The sequence below is a fragment of the Microcaecilia unicolor genome, chromosome 6 (assembly GCF_901765095.1).
Source record: "Microcaecilia unicolor chromosome 6, aMicUni1.1, whole genome shotgun sequence".
Taxonomy (NCBI): Eukaryota; Metazoa; Chordata; class Amphibia; order Gymnophiona; family Siphonopidae; genus Microcaecilia; species Microcaecilia unicolor.
In genome coordinates this window covers 10,898,257-10,918,387 of record NC_044036.1, presented here as the reverse complement: position 1 = coordinate 10,918,387, position 20,131 = coordinate 10,898,257, and the positions used below count along the sequence as shown (strand labels likewise).

Genomic DNA, 20,131 nt, shown 5'->3' with positions numbered 1-20,131 from the left:
AGGTACTGTTAATATGTGTCCCAGCTTGAGACCTATCCACTGGAATAGTGGTGGGCCAAGTTACATAGCTTAAACAGCTGAAAAGCACTGACTAGGCCTGATAACCAGCTGATGGCCTTATAGCTGAGAGCCTGCAAGAGCAGGACTGCTTGGTGAGCTCCCACCCCAGGATATTAAGGGAGCTCAGAGAGGTCCTGGCGGGTCCTCTTAAAGATTTGTTTAATAAATCCTTGGAGACGGGAGATGTTCCGAGGGATTGGAGAACGGCGGAGGTGGTCCCTCTTCACAAAAGTGGTGATAGGGAAGTAGCTGGAAACTACAGGCCGGTAAGCCTCACTTCGGTTATTGGAAAAGTAATGGAAGCGATGCTGAAGGAAAGGATAGTGAATTTCCTGGAAACCAATAAGTTGCAAGATCCGAGACAACATGGTTTTACCAAAGGGAAATCGTGCCAAACGAATCTCATTGAGTTTTTTGATTGGGTGACAGGAGAATTGAATCAGGGACGAGCTATGGACGTAATCTACTTAGATTTCAGCAAAGCTTTTGACACGGTTCCCCACAGGAGGCTTTTAAATAAACTGGATGGGCTGAAGATAGGACCTAAAGTGGTGAACTGGATTAGGAACTGGTTGACGGACAGACGCCAGAGGGTGGTGGTGAATGGAGTTAGCTCGGAGGAGGGAAAGGTGAGTAGTGGAGTGCCTCAAGGATCGGTGCTGGGGCCGATTCTGTTCAATATATTTGTGAGTGACCTTGCCGAAGGGTTAGAAGGTAAAGTTTGCCTATTTGCGGATGATACTAAGATCTGTAACAGAGTGGACACCCCGGAGGGAGTGGAAAACATGAAAAAGGATTTGAAGAAGCTAGAACAGTGGTCTAAGATCTGGCAATTAAAATTCAATGCGAAGAAATGCAAAGTGATGCACTTAGGGAATAGAAATCCACGGGAGACGTATGTGTTAGGTGGCGAGAGTCTGATAGGTTCAGACGGGGAGAGGGACCTTGGGGTGATAGTATCTGAGGATTTGAAGGTGACGAAACAGTGTGACAAGGCGGTGGCTGTATCTAGAAGGTTGTTGGGCTGTATAGAGAGAGGTGTGACCAGCAGAAGAAAGGGGGTGTTAATGCCTCTGTATAAGTCGTTGGTGAGGCCCCATCTAGAGTATTGTGTTCAGTTTTGGAGGCCGTATCTTGCTAAGGATGTAAAAAGAATCGAAGCGGTGCAAAGAAAAGCTACGAGAATGGTATGGGATTTGCGTAACAAGACGTATGAGGAGAGACTTGCTGACCTGAACATGTATACCCTGGAGGAAAGGAGAAACAGGGGTGATATGATACAGATGTTCAAATATTTGAAAGGTATTAATTCGCAAACGAACCTTTTCCGGAGATACGAAGGCGGTAGAACGAGAGGACATGAAATGAGATTGAAGGGGGGCAGACTCAAGAAAAATGTCAGGAAGTATTTCTTCACGGAGAGAGTAGTGGATGCTTGGAATGCCCTCCCGCGTGAGGTGGTGGAGAGGAAAATGGTAACGGAATTCAAACATGCGTGGGATAAACATAAAGGAATCCTATTCAGAAGGAAAGGATCCTCAGGAGCTTAACCGAGATTGTATAGCAGAGCCGGTAGTGGGAGGCGGGGCTGGAGGTTGGGAGGCGGGGATAGTGCGGGGCAGACTTATACGGTCTGTGCCAGAGCCAGTGGTGGGAGGCGGGACTGGAGGTTGGGAGGCAGGGATAGCGCTGGGCAGACTTATACGGTCTGTGCCAGAGCCGGTGGTGGGAGGCAGGGATAGTGCTGGGCAGACTTATACGGTCTATGCCAGAGCCGGTGGTTGGGAGGCGGGGCTAGTGCTGGGCAGACTTATACGGTCTGTGCCCTGAAGAGCACAGGTACAAATCAAAGTAGGGTATACACAAAAGTAGCACACATGAGTTGTCTTGTTGGGCAGACTGGATGGACCGTGCAGGTCTTTTTCTGCCGTCATCTACTATGTTATTGAAACCTGGTACAAGTTTCAAATTGAGTGTAACACTTAAGATGTAGAAAATAATGACAAAAATGGTAAAAAGCTTGGTTCTTAAAATGGAGTCTGTCTTTATAAGATGGCTCCCAGAGTCACAAGATACAAAGACACAGATCTCTCTCAATATTAGGAAAGAGGTTTTAAAAGTGTTGAAATTGGCACTATGAAGAAATCTTTGAGAGGAGGGGCAGGTGGGCACCTGACCTGCGGTTAAGTATGAAGAAAGATTAGAAAAAAAGTCTCTCTCCAATTGACTTGTATGGGGACGAAATACTATATAAGAAATGCAGAGCTGAGCTAAAATCGGATTCTTTCCCCACCAAATCTCTGAAGGCGAAGCTCTGGCCGGTTGAACCCAGAATCTGTCTGATGTTTGTACCAACTTGAAGTCCTGATTTGGGTGAGAATAAAAGACTATTTCTTTCACTAAACTGCTTCAGTCCCTGTTTCAATCTCTTTTCTCTCCTCCACCTGTTTCACAGAATACTACACACACAAGTAAGATTCTCTCTCACTTACATAGATTTCATGTGGGAACATAAATGGCCAAAGATACACTTAGATCCAGAGAGACAGAAAGCTGTGGTCATGGGAATTAGATTTGAACTGCGCCTTCTGTCACCCCCCCTACGCCTCCGTGACCGGAGGCGCTCCTTAGAACCCCGATTCGTAACACCATGGAATGGGGTTTCGCTGGAATTTAGGGAGGGGATGATCAACAAGATCCTAGAAGAACAAACCCTCTGTACACCTCCGTGGGCAAGGGTCCTGCGGGGGTCTAGAGAGGGGTAGATTTTAACAGTACCTACCACCCTCTCTGTGAATAAGTACTTCCTGACATTATTCCTGAGTCAGCCCTCTCCCCCTTTGACCTCAATTCATATCCTCTAGTTCTACCACCTTCCCGTCTCTGGAAAAGGTTTGTTTGTGAATTAATACCTTCCTGAGCCTGAACGTCTGTATCATATCACCCCTGGTTCTCCTTTTCTCTCGGGTAAGCGTGTGATAAATTAGAAGGGAAAAAAAATAAAAAAGAACAAAGAAAAAAAGATTAAAAATTAAATTAAATAAAAATTGTAGAAAATATAAAAATCAAAAAGGAAGACGACACAAGAAGAATAAAAAATAAATAGATTTATTGAGGTGATATGACTCGACACAGCTGTGTTTCGGCCCAACTGGCCTGCGTCAGGAGTCTAAATAAAGCAAATTAATTTTAATTTAAACATATTAATATACAATAAGAAAAATTTTTAATTATTTTAAACATGTAGATATGCAATAAGAAAAAATTTTTTAAACATGTAGAAATACAATAAGAAAACAAATTTTTAACAATAAAAAAGGTTTGTACTACAATCATTGGTCCAATGCTTTTTGTGAGACATTTTTTTATTGAAAGACTGACTGTATATACTATAAAGATGCATACTTTCTCACAAAAAGCATTGGACCAATGATTGTAGTACAAACCTTTTTTATTGTTAAAAATTTGTTTTCTTATTGTATTTCTACATGTTTAAAAAATTTTTTCTTATTGCATATCTACATGTTTAAAATAATTAAAAAATTTTCTTATTGTATATTAATATGTTTAAATTAAAATTAATTTGCTTTATTTAGACTCCTGACGCAGGCCAGTTGGGCCGAAACACAGCTGTGTCGAGTCATATCACCTCAATAAATCTATTTATTTTTTATTCTTCTTGTGTCGTCTTCCTTTTTGATTTTTATATTTTCTACAATTTTTATTTAATTTAATTTTTAATCTTTTTTCTTTGTTCTTTTTTATTCTTCTTCTTTTTTATTTTTTTTCGTCCCCCCCTTTTTTTGTGTCATCTTCGCTGTTTTTGATTATTGTTGTTGTTGCGAAGACAGGTTTCTTCTGTATTTCTGACATAAATTAGAAGGGAAACATGTTCCCCATGTAGAGCAGGCTTCACCCACACAGAAGGAACAGATGAATACATGTTTAAATGTAAGTGGTCTGCGAAGACTGTGTATAGTTCTACGCATACCAAACACAAGCCTTTTCATGGACGTAGTGTGGGTGGACATGTGATATACATCTATATTTCATAAAACATGCATTACACTACTACTACTACTTATCATTTCTGTAGTGCTACTAGATGTACGCAGCGCTGTACACTTGAACATGAAGAGACAGTCCCTGCTCGACAGAGCTCACAATCTAATCAGGACAAACAGGACAAATAAGGGATAAGGACAAAGAGTAGAACGATTCTAGAATCACAAAGAATAGCAAGATTCTAGAATCCCAAAGAGTAGCAAAGATTCAGGAATCCCAAAGACTACTGCTACTACTACATATCATTTCTATAGCGCTACTAGACGTACACAGCGCTGTACACTTGAACATGAAAAGACAGTCCCTGCTGGACAGAGCTTACAATCTAATTAGGACAGACAAACAGGACAAACAAGGGAATATTAAAGTGAGGATGATAAAATAAGGGTTCTGAACAAGTGAATAAGGGTTAGGAGTTAAAAGCAGCATCAAAAAGGTGGGCTTTTAGCCTAGATTTGAAGATGGCCAGAGGTGGAGCTTGACATACTGGCTCAGGAAGTCTATTCCAGGCATGTGGTGCAGCAAGATAAAAGGAACGGAGTCTGGAGTTAGCGGTGGAGGAGAAGGGTGCAGAGAAGAGAGATTTACCCAGTGAACGGAGTTCCCGGGGAGGAATGTAGGGAGAGATGAGAGTGGAGAGGTACTAAGGAGCTGCAGAGTGAATGCACTTATAGGTAAAAAAGAGGAGTTTGAACTGTATGCAGAAACGGATAGGAAGCCAGTGAAGTGACTTGAGGAGAGGGCTAATATGAGCATAACGACCCTGGCGAAATATTAGTCGTGCAGCAGAATTTTGAACAGATTGATGGCTAAGTGAGAAGCAAGTTGCAATAATCTAAGCGAGAGGTGATAAGAGTGTGGTGAGGGTTCTTGTAGTGTGCTCAGAAAGGAAAGGGCGAATTTTGCTGATATTATAGAGAAAGAAATGACAGGTTTTAGCAGTCTGCTGAATATGTGCAGAGAAGGAGAGGGAGGAGTCAAAGATGACCCCAAGGTTACGAGCTGATGAGACAGGAAGGATGAGAGTGTTATCCACAGAAATAGAGAATGGGGGAAAAGGAGAGGTTGGTTTAGGCGGAAAGATAAGAATTACACACATACTCCTGGATTCTGTATCGGTCGCCCAAATTTGAACGAGGGTCTCAGATCCGCGCATGAACTAATTAGTCTATTACATGGTCACAATCAATTTTCGGAGTTAACAAGCACTTCATTGGCAGTAATTAGGGGCTACACTATTTATTGAATCTAGCCCTTAAGGGGTACTGTTCCATAGAGTTTTGTAGCGAATCGAGTGAGGCGGATTCAAGGAGAGTATCAAAGTGTAAAAGTCTTACTGTAAAAGGCATACAACCAACCAGATATGACAATGTTGGGTTGGTTTTCTGCCTTTCGCAAGAAGACGTTTACACTTTGAAATCCTTCTTGAATCCTACTACTACTACTATTTAGCGCTGCACAAACATAGAAGAAAGACAGTCCCTGCTCAAAGAGCTTACAATCTAATAGACAAAAAATAAATAAAGTAAGCAAATCAAATCAATTAATGTGAACGGGAAGGAAGAGAGGAGGGTAGGTGGAGGCGAGTGGTTACGAGTCAAAAGCAATATTAAAGAGGTGGGCTTTCAGTCTAGATTTAAAGGTGGCCAAGGATGGGGCAAGATGTAGGGGCTCATGTCCAGCGACCCTTCTCTCCCCCTGCCCTCTATCCACCCATGTCCAGCGACCCTTCTACTACTACTACTACTATTTAGCATTTCTATAGCGCTACAAGGCATACGCAGCGCTGCACAAACATAGAAGAAAGACAGTCCCTGCTCAAAGAGCTTACAATCTAATAGACAAAAAAATAAAGTAAGCAAATCAAATCAATTAATGTGAACGGGAAGGAAGAGAGGAGGGTAGGTGGAGGCGAGTGGTTACAAGTGGTTACGAGTCAAAAGCAATGTTTAAAAGGTGGGCTTTCAGTCTAGATTTAAAGGTGGCCAAGGATGGGGCAAGACGTAGGGGCTCAGGAAGTTTATTCCAGGCGTAGGGTGCAGCGAGACAGAAGGCGCAAAGTCTGGAGTTGGCAGTAGTGGAGAAGGGAACAGATAAGAAGGATTTATCCATGGAGCGGAGTGCACGGGAAGGGGTGTAGGGAAGGACGAGTGTGGAGAGATACTGGGGAGCAGCAGAGTGAGTACATTTATAGGTTAGTAGAAGAAGTTTGAACAGGATGCGAAAACGGATAGGGAGCCAGTGAAGGGTCTTGAGGAGAGGGGTAGTATGAGTAAAGCAACCCTTTTGTTTTCGCTGCTAACGTTTGCATGAGGGGCCCTTCCTCCTTTCCTTCTTCTATAGATTTTTGTAGCATATAGGGCTAGATTCTATGTATGGCACCAAAAAAGAAATGTGTGCTGAAAAAGGTGCTATTCTCAAGTATGAACGCCCATCTTCTATAACTACCCTAATCTCTCTCTTCCTTCTTCTTTCTTCCCTTCCTTAATCGCTACACATTACGAACTGTATCTGATATCCTGAAATGACAATGTTAACAAATCTATGTAAGCCACATTGAGCCTGCAAATAGGTGGGGGAATGTGGGATACAAATGCAAAAAAAAAAAAAAAGATCTTATGCCCCATTTGCACCAACTGAAACATGGTTACAAATGTACATGCCTACATTACACGCATATCCCTGTTATTCTATAACAATGCGTGTTAATTTTATGCCCATGGCCCTCCCATTTCTGTGCCCCCTTTTAAAGATCATACGTATATTTTATGTGCATAAATGCCAATTAAATCTAATTAGTGCCAATTAAAGGTTTGATGGCTTTTCTAGAATCGGGGGTAATGCATGTTTCACACGTGGTAAATGTCTTTTATATTACTACACAGTCACATATGCACATACAAATACATGCAATGCAAATCCTGTGTATAGGCATTCCGAGGAGCATAGTCTGGAAGAGCAGCCGAGGAGCCGCAGTGTACACAGGTCTTTTCTAACGGAAGCAGGCACACGTACACATCACTTATTTACATCTTCTTTGGAGCAGGAATGAATTTGGGCAAGGGAATTTGTGCACAATTAGAGAGGTCTGAGAGCTTCTTTTAGAAGGACTCGTTAGAGCTAAAATAGAAGTGAGCTTCACTGTAAAGGTATATAATCATCAAAAGAGCTCAACACAAATTACTGAAATAGCAGCCATCATCTTAAAAACATTTTTAACATAATCATACGAGGAGTTTCAGAGATGGAAGAGTAGTACCAACCAACGAGTCTGTTCATCAGTTCCAAAATAGGCACTTTTTTTGAAAAAAATTACACAGGCACCTTGTTCTTACAATACCCTCTGTATACGAGCGATTGTGAGGCGAGTTTGTGTGTGTTTGATTGACAGCCTTTGCATGATTCTAGTGTAGATCTATTTATGAGACATAGAGGGGCATAATCGAACAGCGCCGGCCATCTATATGGGTGGCCATCTATATGGCCGGTGCCATAAAGAGCTGTCTGCGACCGTATTATCGAAAAAGATGGCCGGCCATCTTTTGTTTTGATAATACGGTTGGGCCCGGCCAAATGTCAGAGATGGCCGGGTTTGAGATGGCTGGCATCGGTTTTCGCGGATAATGGAAACTGAAGCCGGCCATCTCAAACCCGGCCAAATCCAAGGCATTTGGTCATGGGAGGAGCCAGCATTTGTAGTGCACTGGCCCCCCTCACATGCCAGGACACCAACCGGGCACCCTAGGGAGCACTGCAGTGGGCTTCAAAAATTGCTCCCAGGTGCATAGCTCCCTTACCTTGGGTGCTGAGCCCCCCCAAATCCCCCTCTCCACAACTCTACACCACTACCATAGCCCTAAGGGGTGAAGGGGGGCACCTACATGTGGGTACAGTGGGTTTGGGGGGGGTTGGAGGGCTCCCATTTACCACCACAAGTGTAACAGGCAGGGGGGGATGGGCCTGGGTCCACCTGCCTGAAGTACACTGCACCCACAAAAAACTGCTCCAGGAACCTGCATACTGCTGTCATGGAGCTGGGTATGACATTTCAGGCTGGCATAGAGGCTGGCAAAAAATGTTTTTAAAATTATTTTTTGGGGTGGGAGGGGGTTGGTGACCACTGGGGGTCATCTGGTCAATTGGGGCACTTTTTTGAGGCTTGGTCCTAAAAATAAATGGACCAAGTGAAGCCAGCAAAATGCTCGTCAGAGCCGACCATCTTTTTTCCATTATCGGCTGAAGCCGGCCATCTGATAACCACGCCCCCATCCCGCCTCCCATACCCTTCCGAAACGCCCCCTTTAACTTTGGCCGGCTCTGCAACGGAAAGCAGTTGGAGCCGGCCAAAATCGGCTTTCCATTATACCGATTTGGCCAGGTTCAGGAGATGGCCGGCCATCTCCCGATTTGTGTCGGAAGATGGCCGGCGACCTCTTTCGAAAATAAGCTGGATAGCATAAGGGGTACATCTGTCTGATTTCCTTTTGAATTACAGAGACAGCACAGGAGTGGGCTAATTTTATTTATTTATTTATTGCATTTGTATCCCACATTCCCCCACCTATTTGCAGGCTCAATGGCTAGAGCAGTGGGCTGGCAAAACCCACTGCTACACTTTGTGATCTTATACTACCATAGCAAAGAGGTCAGCATCAGTGGGCAAGAAAGAGTGAAGTTCTTTCCTGCCCCAAAGAGGCCACTGGATTACCAGGATGCGCTATGGTACGTTGGGGAGTGGAGGGAGAAAGGAAGTCTGTCCACCCACCCACCTGCCTGCCCACCAACCAACCCACCAGCCGATGGGCTGGCTGGAAATAAACTGTCTGGACCCCCAATAGTCCCCTGAAAAGGAGGACTTGCCCGGGGAAATCCGGACGTATGGTAACCGTACCTCTGCACATGCTCAGTTTTCGTGCATGCACAAGCACTGAGCACGTGCAGCCTGCTGGCGTCAGTATCAGCTCAAGGCAAGTGCTGCTGCTGTTTGGAAAAGCAATGGCTGCTCGAGAAGGAGGAAATCTTCAGCTAGTGGGATCTGGGGATCCCCAGCAGATCAGGTATTTAAACATTTCGGGTTGGCAGGACAGGACAGAGAGTGGAACTGGAAGGGGGGGGGGGTGAATTCTGTGCCCAGCCACTTTGGGCTCAGACCCACCCAAAATCGGCCATCTGGATACGCCTCTGCAATGAGACCTGGTTACTACTAACTGTGGAAAACAGTAAAATAACATGCATTAAAGGTAGTCCACATGGATAACACCCCTCCCCCTTAAATAAAGAAAAAAGAAATGTCTCTAGAAATCACATGAGCCCAGTATAGGGCAATCAAGCCATTGTGACATCACTGAAGAGGTTGATTCATAGGCATTGGTGGAATGAGGCATTATGACATCACAATATCAGCTCTGGTTACAGAGACAAACTCTTCACACTAAGGGGGGAAGTTATCAAAGTGGGCTACAAAGTAAGATGTTATTTTACTGTTAATCCCTTTTATTAGTAACTAGGTCTCATTACATAAATGGGACCTGTGCTAAAATAGCATAAGTTAGTGGTAGAATAACCCATCTTAATGGTAGCCCATGTTGATAACTTCCCCCCTTAGTGTGAAGAGTTTGTCTCTGTAACCAGAGCTGATATTGTGATGTCATAATGCCTCATTCCACCAATGCCTATGAATCAACCTCTTCAGTGATGTCACAATGGCTTGATTGCCCTATACTGGGCTCTTAATTAAAGAAAAAAGAAATGATTCTAGAAATCAAAATCACCAATCTGTGTAATACAAATGAGTGGTGAAGTATAGGACAATCAAGCCATTGTGACATCACTGATGAGGTTGGCTCTTAGGCATTGGTGGAATGAGGCATTATGACATCACAATATCAGCTCTGGTTACCAGAGACAAATTCTTCACATTAAGGGGGGAAGTTATCAATGTGGGCTATTGTTAACATGGGTAATTTTACCATTAACTCTGGCTATTTTAGCATAGGTTCTAGTTTATGCAATGAGACTTAGTTACTAATTACCTGGGTTAACAGTAAAATAACACGTCAACGTAGGTCCATGCTGATAACCACAGTCCTTAACTTAGGAAAAAAAATCTCTAGAAATCAACAACACTGCTACATGTAATAAAAGTGAACCAAGTAGAGGACAATCTAGCCATTGTGACATCACTGATGAGGTTGGCTCTTAGGCATTGGTGGAATGAGGCATTATGACATCACAATATCAGCTCTGGTTACCAGAGATTGAAACTCTTCACATTAAGGGAGGAAGTTATCAACTGGGCTACTGATAAGATGTGTTATTTTACCACTAACTCATGCTATTTTAGCACATGCAATGAGACCTAGTTACTAATAAATGGGGTAAACAGTAAAATAACACGTCTTAACGTAGGTCCATGCTGATAACTACAGTCCTTAACTTAGGAAAAAAAATCTCTAGAAATCAACATCATTGCTACATGTAATAAACGTGAACCAAGTAGAGGACAATCTAGCCATTGTGACATCACTGATGAGGTTGGCTCTTAGGCATTGGTGGAATGAGGCATTATGACATCACAATATCAGCTCTGGTTACCAGAGATTGAAACTCTTCACATTAAGGGAGGAAGTTATCAACTGGGCTACTGATAAGATGTGTTATTTTAACACTAACTCATGCTATTTTAGCACATGCAATGAGACCTAGTTACTAATAAATGGGGTAAACAGTAAAATAACACGTCTTAACGTAGGTCCATGCTGATAACTACAGTCCTTAACTTAGGAAAAAAAATCTCTAGAAATCAACAACACTGCTACATGTAATAAAAGTGAACCAAGTAGAGGACAATCTAGCCATTGTGACATCACTGATGAGGTTGGCTCTTAGGCATTGGTGGAATGAGGCATTATGACATCACAATATCAGCTCTGGTTACCAGAGATTGAAACTCTTCACATTAAGGGAGGAAGTTATCAACTGGGCTACTGATAAGATGTGTTATTTTACCACTAACTCATGCTATTTTAGCACATGCAATGAGACCTAGTTACTAATAAATGGGGTAAACAGTAAAATAACACGTCTTAACGTAGGTCCATGCTGATAACTACAGTCCTTAACTTAGGAAAAAAAATCTCTAGAAATCAACAACACTGCTACATGTAATAAAAGTGAACCAAGTAGAGGACAATCTAGCCATTGTGACATCACTGATGAGGTTGGCTCTTAGGCATTGGTGGAATGAGGCATTATGACATCACAATATCAGCTCTGGTTACCAGAGGCTGAAACTCTTCACAGTAAGGGGAGAAGTTATCAACTGGGCTACTGTTAAGATATATTATTCTACCACTAGCTTGTGCTATTTTAGCACAGGCCCATTTTATGCAATAGCAATGAGACCTAATTACTAATAAATGGGATAAACAGTAAAATAACACATCTTAATGGTAGCCCATGTTGATAACTTTCCCTCTTAAAGAAAAATAATGTCTCTAAAAATCAAAATCACTTAGAAACAGGAAGAATTAGGGGTTACAGAGGATGGGCAGATTGGATGGGTCATATGGCCTTTATCTCCCATCATGTTTCTATGATAAATGGGTTATTTTACCATTAATGTGCTATTTTAGCAAGGTCCCATTTTATGCAATGAGACCTAGTTACTAATAACTGGGGCTAACAAGAAAATAATACATCTTAACAGTAGCCCACATTGGTAACTACCCCCCTGAGTCTGGTACTGACATTCAGCTGGAATTGCAGTTCTCAGGGGCCCATGCAGAAAGCCTCATGGTACAGCCCACACACTACCATAAAACCAGAGGTACAAAAAACACTGTGACATGCAAAAAAAAAAAAAAAATTCCGGCAGCAATCTGTGGCTCACTGCTAAATGTTACCGTTCCTGTCAGTGCCTGAGCTGTGATTGGCGCAGGCATTAATAGGAAGGGTGACATTAAAAAAAAATTAAATAAAAAGTATGTTGTGGCATTTTGCATCAGTCCTTGGCCCCCTCCCCATACACAATGCCCTAATATACATCCCAACCCAATTCCTCTTCCCACCCCAAAACATATCCCTGGTGTACAGCGGCATCCATCCCCTCATGACCAAGCACTCCTCCCATCAGGACTGCTGGAAACGATCCCTGGTGTCTAGTTACACTCCTCCCTCCCACCCTCTGACCAGACTGGACTCCAAAAAATTTCCCCTGGTAGTCTAGTGGCCCCCTCCCTCCCTCCCTCCCTTCCAAAAAATTCAGGCCTTTTACTAACCGCGGTAAAAAATGGCCCAGCATGCACCAATTTCTCGCACCCACACTAGCTCAGGCCATGTTTTACCATTGCTTAGTAAAAGACCCATGAGTACCATGTAGGAGCAGACACTATCCCCCCTGTCCACTAAAGCTTAGCTCGAGTAATCTGCAGCAGGGCCCAATTTATTCCTATGGGCCCTGTTGCAGACAACTCAAGCTACATTTTAGTAAACAATCCTCTCTGTTTCCTGGTGCTTGCTTTTTATGTGTCTCTAGCCTGTGTAATTTTAAAATCCGCAGAACATGCCTTTTAAAGTTCCCTCCTATATGGGCAACATATAAAGGTCTACTTGGTGATGCCTTTAAAATTGGGCAATTTCTGTATTTTCCACCACATTATCTTGGCTTTCAATTTCTTGAAGATAATTTCCCTCAGCACTGATGACACCTTTTGCTTTTATCCTTTCTTACAATGTCCGGCTTGCTTGCTTGAGCTTTTTATCAGTGGGAACTGTACGCTGGCTGCAAAGAACAGACTATCAAAAAACTCCAAACAGCCCAGAATACTGCCGCCAGACTCATATTTGGCAAAACTAAATATGACAGTGCAAAACCACTAAGAGAGAAATTTCACTGGCTCCCACTTAAGGAACGTATCGCGTTCAAAATATGCATGGTTGTACACAAAATCATCCACGCAGACGCCCCAACCTACATGCTAAACCTTGTGGACCTGCCTCCTAGAAACGCCAAAAGATCATCCCGCAAATTTCTCAATCTGCACTTCCCCAGCTGTAAAGGACTAAATTACAAACTGTTACATGCCACCACCTTCTCCTACACGAGCAAGCAGCTGTGGAATGCATTACCTACTGACTTGAAAACCATTGACGAAATAACCAACTTTCGTAAATCTCTGAAGACATATCTCTTCAACAAGGCCTACAAAGACCCTTCACTGGCTCCCTATCCGTTTTCGCATCCTGTTCAAACTTCTTCTACTAACCTATAAATGTACTCACTCTGCTGCTCCCCAGTATCTCTCCACACTCATCCTTCCCTACACCCCTTCCCGTGCACTCCGCTCCATTAAGAAATCCTTCTTATCTGTTCCCTTCTCCACTACTGCCAACTCCAGACTTCGCGCCTTCTGTCTCGCTGCACCCTACGCCTGGAATAAACTTCCTGAGCCCCTACGTCTTGCCCCATCCTTGGCCACCTTTAAATCTAGACTGAAAGCCCACCTCTTTAACATTGCTTTTGACTCGTAACCACTTGCCTCCACCTACCCTCCTCTCCTCCTTCCTGTACACATTAATTGATTTGATTTGCTTACTTTATTTTTTGTCTATTAGATTGTAAGCTCTCTGAACAGGGACTGTCTTTCTTTTATGTTTGTGCAGCGCTGCGTACGCCTTGTAGCGCTATAGAAATGCTAAATAGTAGTAGTAGTAGCAACATTCCATCTAGAATCTCCAATAGTAGTAGACTTTGCGCCTTCTGTCTTGCTGCACCCTACGCCTGGAATAAACTTCCCGAGCCCCTATGTCTTGCCCCATCCTTGGCCACCTTTAAATCTAGACTGAAAGCCCACCTCGTTAACATTGCTTTTGACTCGTAGCCACTTGCCTCCACCTACCCTCCTCTCCTCCTTCCTGTACACATTAATTGATTTGATTTGCTTACTTTATTTTTTGTCTATTAGATTGTAAGCTCTCTGAACAGGGACTGTCTTTCTTTTATGTTTGTGCAGCGCTGCGTACGCCTTGTAGCGCTATAGAAATGCTAAATAGTAGTAGTAGTAGTAGTACAAAGAAAACCCATAGCCTTGCTAAATTACCTCGCCAATCCAATCAGTTAAGAAAGTCTACCTCTATACTTACTCACCTAACTCCCTTCTTTTCACTCTGACTTAATCTCTGTACTTCACTAATTGTAACTGCTATCCTGGAATGACGTCATAACAGGACTCTGTAAGCCACATTGAGCCCGCAAATAGGTGGGAAAATGTGGGATACAAATACAATAAATAAATAAATAAATAAATAAATGTTCCAGGTGATCACAACTACTTTATTCTACACAGTTCTGTCAATGTTGCGATCCCAAAATTTTTCTGGCGTAGAAAACATTGAGGCCCTTTTCTTAGCACGTGCTAACAGAGATTAGCATGCGCTAGGCTTTCGTACAAGGATTCCCATTGTGACTTCTTTACATTTGATAAATGGAATGCAGGTTCAAATGAGGAGAACGGGAAAATAAAAGCAAACGCAAGCTCAATATGAAACATTTATACAGCAGGCCAAGAAAGAAGCAAAATAAAAACGTTTTCAAATACATCAAAAGCAGAAGCCTGCAAGGGGCTCAGTCGGATGACTAGTAAACACATTGGGTGCTCAGGGAAGGCAAATTTATCGCAGAAAAAGTAAATTCATTTTTGTTTTGTTTTTTATTTAAAAAGTTGGATCTGTTATTTGAAGGTGATGAGTCAAAGGAACTGAATAAAATTTCTCTGAAACTGGAAGATGTATTAGAGCAAAGTGACAGGACCTGATGGTATTCACCCCAGAGCTCTGAAAACATTCAAATTTAAAATTGCAGTCCTGCTGCTGATAATCTGTATATTCAAATTAGTTCCAGTACCCAAGGACTGGAAAGTGACCAAAATAACATCAGTTTTACCGGTGAGCCTGACTTTAGAGCTAGGCAAAATGGTTGAAATTATAATTGTAACCCTGGTTTGCCCCTCAATCAGGGCCGCTGACTAAGCTCCCTGGGCCAGGTATCTGGGACCAGGGCCCTCAAAACAGATTGTATTTCAGACGAGCTGGGCGCAGGCCAGGGCTGAGCTAAATCCCGGTAGGCCGAAGGGCACTTTCTCCCCTTGATACTCAGAAGTTCACTTTTAGAAAAGATGACCAGCAGTCTCAGTAAGTAACTCCAAACTTTTTTTGCTGGGGCAACTTCAAAACCATCAACAGTTTATAAAGAATCCTTATTTCTATTGGTTTTGGTGCATAAGACAGAATCACATCCAGTTAACGTTCAACAACAGACTGTCCCTGTCCAGGGCTACCTGCACTTCTCCCTCTCTCAGAAGTGAGGCTCCTTCGCACCCAATACCATAATGCCTGGCGTGTCCTTTTCCATCAGGCACTTCTTTCCTCAGATCTCCTTGTTGGGAAATTCTAACCACAGTCCCCTCTGTCTATATGGCAGGGATTAAACAATGTCCATCATCCCCAGGATTACTGGCTTCCCTCCAGGACTCCCCCTTGGTTCTTTGGGTTTCAGCGGGGGCCAGGCAACCAAAGAACGCGCTCTTCTACTCACAACCCTTTCTATTTACTTCTCGTCCTGCCGTAAGGGGCCCGGCTCCCCCTATCACCACCCAGTAGGCCGACTCTACCGGCCCCCACTCTCTTGTGTTCCCCTGGAAATTCCTCCCGCTTCCCCCCTCAGCAAAGGGCATTTTCCAGGGTGGTCAAATAATTATCAGAGTTACTGGCCATATGAATACACATAACATAATCAGTAAAGGGAAGTCTTGCCTTACCTCTCTATTAAATTTTTTTGAAAGTATAAAGAAACATGGATATGAGTGAACCAGTCGATCTAGTGGATCTGGATTTTATTTATGCAATGCATTCTTGTATCCCACTATTATCCAAGTTTCGGTTCAAAGCGGCTTACAATTTACAGTACGTTACAATAATGTTTTACAGTTTTGACTTCAAAAAGGAGGTGTGTGGTAGCGCAATTAGCTGTAGAATGTTTTGAAAAGGAGTGTTTTGAGTTCTTTTCTGAACTGAAGATAGCTGTAGATGCTTTTTATGGCTTTTGGTATCGAGATCCACCAATTTGATCCCAGGTAGCTGAATCCTGCTGTGTAGATGGTTCTGTATGTTATGTTTCTGCAGTTGGGTAGTTGAAGAAGTAGGTAGCTTCTGGTTTCTGGTCTTGCGTTTCTTGGTGATAGTTCTGTCATGTCTTGCATGTATGCAGGTGCCATTCTGAATAGTATTTTGAAAATGAGGGTGCTGGCTTTGAAGATTAGTTTTGCTTTGATTGGCAGCCGGTGCAGTGTTTCGAATAGAGGGGTAGCTTTTTCATATTTCGACTTTTTGAAAATCAGTCTTGCTGCTGTGTTTTGGATGGTTTGTAGTGATTTTAGTGCGCTTTTCTTGCACCATGTACGCTGCGTTACAGTAGTCTAATTGTGATAGTGTTGTTGATTGTACCATTATCCGGAATGATTGGGAAAATAGTCTCTTATCCTTCTTAGTTTCCAAAGTGTTCTGAAGCACTTTGATGTTACTTCTGATATTTGATTGTCCATTGATAGATGTTTGTTTGGAATAATTCCCAGTATTTTCAGTTGTGTTTTTATTTGGTATGTTTATTGTGAAAATTTGGTGAGCTGTGGGGTTGTGCGGGCTGGATAGGACTTGTTTTTTTTCTCTGTTTAGTTTGTCTGAAAGTTGTTGCCCAGTTTTCCATAAGGGCCAGGCCTGTTTTGACTTTGTCCAGTCTTTCTGTGATGCTGTTGTTGAATGGTATGTAGATGGTGACATTGCATATATGAAAGGGTTGAAGCCCATTACCTCCAATTTTTTGCTGAGCAGTGCCATCATTACATTGAACAGTATTGGTGATATTGGAGATCCCTGTGGTACCCTACATTCTGGGGTACAAGAAGCTATCTGGTTTGACATCTTTACAATGTAGGATCTGGTTCTTAGGAATCCATTGAATCATGTTGCCACTGCGCCGCATATTCCCATGTTGTCGAGTAGGATCATTAGTGTTATGTGGTTTACTAGGTCGAATGTGCTTGATATGTCAAATTGAAGCAGTAATATATTCTGTCCTTGGCATATTAAGCTTCTGAACTTCATTATCAGGGTGGTTGCGACCATCTCGGTGCTGTGCTGTGGTCTGAAACCTGATTGGGCGTTGTGAACGATTGAGAATCAGGTGTTCCATTAGTTGCTCTGCTACTAGGCCCTCCATTATTTTGGTCAGTAATGGTATTGAAGCCACCAGTCTATAGAATCGCTGATCTTGCTGGTTGTGTTTTGGGGGATTGGGGTGAGAAAAATGTTACCTTTGACTGTTGGGAATTGACCTCTTGAAAACAAGTATGCGATGTGTTTGGTGAAGCATTCGCTGAACCATTCCGGTGGGTCTTTCATCATATAGTTTGGGCAGTTGTCCAGCGTGCAATGTGTGGATTTTGTCAGTAATGTCTTTACTATGTTTAAGCTGGGGGATTTGAAGGAGGATCATATTCTGTCTGCCGTGGTGTGGGCGTCATTTGTTTCACAGTCATGTAAAAAGTCTAGTATGGATGTTTGTGGTTATTTTAGGTCTGATCTTGTCTTTCCTATTTTGTGTTGTGCAAGTTCATCTGCTGTAGGTGGTGTTTCTGTTGATGCCAGTACATCTTGGGTCTTCAGTAGGTTGTTCATTAGTTCGTGTTGGACTGTTCTGGGTTGACATATGTGCTGTAATAGTTTGCTTTAGCTTTCTTTATGTTGTGTGTGTATGTTCTTATGGCTTTTCCCCATGTGGTTTTGTTTGTGTCAGTTCTGTTTTTGACCCATGTTCTTTTGAGTTTCCTACATAGTTTTTTCATTTGTAATAGCTCATCATTGAACCAGGGTCGTGGTTGTTTTTTTATTTCTTGTTTTCATTTTAAGTGGTGCTATTTTGTTAAGTACATTTTCATTTGTTTCATCCCAGTGTCTCATGAATTGGATGTCTTTGGGTGGTATGTTGCGATGTTCCTTCATCACTGTTGTCCAGAAGGTTCGATTGTCCACCTTCCCTCTGGTGTTCTTGTATCTTTTAACTCCTAACCCTTATTTTTTAACTCCTAACCCTTATTCACTTGTTCAGAACCCTTATTTTATCATCCTCACTTTTAATATTCCCTTATCTCTTATTTGTCCTGTTTGTCTGTCCTAATTAGATTGTAAGCTCTGTTGAGCAGGGACTGTCTCTTTATGTTCAAGTGTACAGTGCTGCGTACGTCTAGTAGCGCTATAGAAATGATAAGTAGTAGTAGTCTTTGGGATTCCGGAATCTTGCTACTCTTTGGGATTCTGTAATCTTGCTACTCTTTGGGATTCCGGAATCTTGCTACTCTTTGTCCTTATCCCTTATTTGTCCTGTTTGTCTGTCCTAATTAGATTGCAAGCTCTGTTGAGCAGGGACTGTCTCTTTATGTTCAAGTGTACAGCGCTGTGTACGTCTAGTAGCGCTATAGAAATGATAAGTAGTAGTAGTCTTTGGGATTCCGGAATCTTGCTACTCTTTGGGATTCTGTAATCTTGCTACTCTTTGGGATTCCGGAATCTTGCTACTCTTTGTCCTTATCCCTTATTTGTCCTGTTTGTCTGTCCTAATTAGATTGTAAGCTCTGTCGAGCAGGGACTGTCTCTTCATGTTCAAGTGTACAGCGCTGCGTACATCTAGTAGCGCTATAGAAATGATAAGTAGTAGTAGCAGTCTTTGGGATTCCGGAATCTTGCTACTCTTTGTCCTTATCCCTTATTTGTCCTAATTAGATTGTAAGCTCTGTCGAGCAGGGACTGTCTCTTTATGTTCAAGTGTACAGCGCTGTGTACGTCTCAGTGGTTTAGCCACAGGTGGGCTGGGGTGGGCCAGGGCCCACCCACATAGGGCTCAGGCCCACCCAACAGTAATACACATTTAGCAGTAGCTGGTGGGGATCCCAGTCTCTGCTAGCTGAAGACTTCCCCCTGATAGTAATGAAAATGCTACTCTCCATGATACCGACACCTGCACATTCTGTTTTCAGCACCTGCCTGCTGCAGACTGCCATGGTGGAGAGAAGCATTTTTTGGGGTGGGGTGGAGAACACTTGGTGCCCACCCACTTCTTGACTAGGCCCACCCAAAATTTGCTGTCTGGCTACGCCCCTGGTATGTCTAGTAGCGCTATAGAAATGATAAGTAGTAGTAGTAGTAATCTCTATTCTTGCCATTTTCTTTCCATTGTAGTGTGAAAGTGAGCTTGCTGTGGTCTATTCATGGTATCTCTTCCCATTTGTGATGTTCTAATATGTGACTGTTGTTTGTTGAAAGTCTATGCGCTAATATGTCTAATATGTGGCCTTTTGTGTGAGTTGAGGTATCTTGTGTTGTTTTTCAGTTCCATTGGTTTATGAAGCTCATTAGCGTTCCTGTGTTGATGTCGTTTTGTTTTTCAAGGTGCAGACTGATGACTCCTAGTAGTAGGATATTGGGTTGGTTTGTGCATATGTTCGATACGAAGTCCATGAACTCTTCTTGAGCATTTGACCAGCTTCCTTGGGGTGGGGGGGGGGGGGGGGGGGCATAAAACAGTATGATACATAGTTGATCAGCTAGTGTTGTGTCAGTGATTTTGAATGCCAGAATTTCAATAACTGAGGATATGTGTTGAGCGACAGGTTCTGCTTTAAAGCAAGATTTGTATATTATTGCAACTCCGCCTCCCTTCTTTTTAGCTCTGTTATGTGTATTGTTTTGTATACCGGTGGACAGAGGTCATTTAGTGCTGGGTTATCTTCTAAGTGTAGCCATATTTCCATTATGAGTAGTAGCTTAACGGAGTTTAAAAAAGGTTTGGACAGCTTCCTAAAGGAAAAGTCCATAGACCGTTATTAAAAGGACTTGGGGAACATCCACTATTTCTGAGATATGCAGTATAAAATGTTTTGTACATTTTTGGGATCTT

The 20,131-nt window shown here is 42.6% G+C and overlaps 1 protein-coding gene across 1 annotated transcript in view; it reads right to left on the bottom strand.

Moving 5' to 3' along the window:
- Nucleotides 1-3,517: 3,517 nt before the first annotated feature.
- Nucleotides 3,518-20,131, bottom strand: part of LOC115471625 (von Willebrand factor C domain-containing protein 2-like) — a 45,685-nt gene continuing 29,071 nt past the window's right edge. The window contains exons 4-5 of the transcript XR_003942381.1: nt 11,333-11,336; nt 3,518-3,532 (exon numbers count right to left, since the gene is read on the bottom strand). The gene's annotated coding sequence lies outside the window, so the exon portion shown is untranslated. The remainder of the gene's footprint in view (nt 3,533-11,332; nt 11,337-20,131) is intronic.